We start from the raw sequence: 2,560 nt of genomic DNA, 5'->3' as shown, positions 1-2,560 counted from the left end.
TCCACCTCAACACAGAGACAAACTACAGCATTTCATCCATTTACACACAGCTTCATCAACACTAACTCCACACACTCAGCTTACCAGTGACTGTCAGGTTAACCATGTTACTGATGGGACCCTCTCTGGACTCACACCAGTAAACTCCACTGTGCCATTCATAGATGTTACAGATGGAACCAGACCACCTTACCCAGTCAGCTCCACACTGAGTCCTCTGTTGTTTGTTTGTGTTTCTCCTCAGCAGAGCTGTCGTCCTCCTCACAGCTCAGACATAAACTCTCCTCCGAAGAACTGAGAGCTGCTGGGACTCACAGTCAGACGAGCTGTGAGGGTTAAAATTAAAATGTTTCATTACTTGCAAAAAGGAATATAAAAATGTTAAACAAAAGCCTAAACAGTAAAAATTTGATTTTGTGTCGCTCAGTGAAAAACAAACAATCATCTAGGAACTGGATTGGTTTTTGACTCCTCAATCACCCTTTTAAGCGCATTAAGACTAAACATCATATTTAAAGAAGTTTAAATATGATGTTTGAAGTTTACTGACCTTCAATTGTTGTCCAGCAAAGTACTGAAATCAAAAGTAGGAAGAAAGGACATTAAGATTAGAATATGAAAGAATATCAACAACACATTGTGTGCAGATCCAATATGTGATTTAAAAATTTGAAAGCTGCATTTGAAATTGTTGACAGTATTAGTGTGACCCTGGGATGCAATTTTATTATAAGTGGCTGGGAGCTGCAGCACAGGAAGGTAAGTCATTGCCTGTTATGTGTTAATCATTCATGTGTAACTGCTCACATGTAAACACTTTGTTGAGAATGTAATTATTTCACTTCAGTTCAGCTTCTGCGCTCTATGATCACAGCTGTCAGCATCTGGAGAAAAGTCACAATCACAGATGATGGTTTTCCCAACACAGCGTGGAACTGTTGTTTTTTCTTCAGAGTTTATCGACACTTCAGCACAAATTTGTGTCTTTGTGCCTTCAAGGTTGTTATTTCACTTGCTTCGTCATGGTTGTGTGGCGGCATGAAGAACATAGACACAACTTGTAGCTCTGATCATGAAGACCTGTGTCCACTTTAAAGGTCAGCTGATGTAATAACTGACTCATTTCTGTGGATTTCACTGGTTAACATGGAAGAAACAACTCTTTAATCTGCTGTTACATCAGCCTGACTTCTTGTTCATGTGTCCTCCATCATCAGTGATTAACACAGCAGACAATAAAAGTTCAATGTTTAAAACAAAGATGTTCTTTACTTGCAGAGTAGAGTTGCTTCCTTCATTGTCCTCTTGACTGATATGACCGTTTCATTCTTTATGTTATAGAGATTAAGCCCCGCCCTCTTCCTGCACGTTTCCCCCCACATATGTAGAATGTGTGCCAAACGTAAAAGAAAACAGAAAGTCAAATAATCATCAACTGAACAAATTCAAGTTTAAATGTTATTTGACAGAAAATAGTACAAAACCAACATATCTGATATTTACACAGTTTCTTCTGTTTAAAAAAATAATGGATTTGTGCAGCAGCTCCTTTTGTAGTAAAAACTGAGAAGTGGGGAGACTAAGTGATGCAGTTTTGATGAGACATTCTACCATTCTTTCTTTAAAGTGATGTTTTAGTTGCCCAACACATTGGGGCCCCTTTTTTGGAGACCGTTCTCTGTCCACTAAAGGTCCATGAGTCACTTTTTGCAAGCTGTTACTGCACCAGCAGCCTAAACCACTGATCCAAGGTGGGGTGGATCCATGCTTTCATGTCGTTTACACTAAATTCTGCCCCTAACATTTGAATTTCTCAGCACACTTTGAGACTCATAAGACCAGGACGTGATTTTAGAATCTTTTTTATATTTGGTGAGCCTGAGTGAATTTTAGCCTCGGTTTCCTGTTCTTAGCTGACAGCAGTTTCAGCCAGTGTGGTCTTCCGCTGCTGTAGCACATCTGCCTCAAGGTTTTACATCCTGTTTGCTCAGAGATGCTCTTTTACCTACTTGTGGCACAAGAGAGAGCGGTTAATGGATTTACTGGTGCCTTCAGTGGTGCTCACTGTTGATCTTTGCTCTAGTCTTTGTCTGTATGACAAAAAAGAAACTCAGAGTGGGTAATCTGCATTTTTAGTTTGTTGTTCTTCTGTGAAGTGATATGTAAATTGTCATTTTTCATTTATTACTATAGTTTACTGTGCTCTGTGACCACTAGAGGAAAACACATTTTAATGTTTCATTGTGCAAGCTAAGAAAGTTAAAGTGTTTTGTTAGTTTAGAAAGCAGAGTCCATGGTCCTTGAACTTTTTGGACCTTCTTTACCTGAGCATGCCTGAGCCTAGAAGCAATGCAGGTTGGGCCTGTTTGTACTTTGATGGGAAACAATCTGGGAATACCAGGTGTGTAAAAGTGCTGTTTAAAATCATATCAGGCCACCTTCCACTAGAGGGCAGTTTTACATAAACAGAAGTGAATTTGAGGCATCTGCCGTCAGTTTCACCAAAATGCTTAGAAGAAAACTTTGGGCATAAATGCAGTTAACTGGCAGCCTAAACAAG

This window comes from Pundamilia nyererei, unplaced genomic scaffold (assembly GCF_000239375.1).
Source record: "Pundamilia nyererei isolate P.nyererei 1_Seehausen unplaced genomic scaffold, PunNye1.0 scaffold00894, whole genome shotgun sequence".
In the NCBI taxonomy this organism is placed as follows: Eukaryota; Metazoa; Chordata; class Actinopteri; order Cichliformes; family Cichlidae; genus Pundamilia; species Pundamilia nyererei.
The sequence above is the reverse complement of the archived record's forward strand: the minus strand, read 5'-3'. Positions refer to the sequence as shown.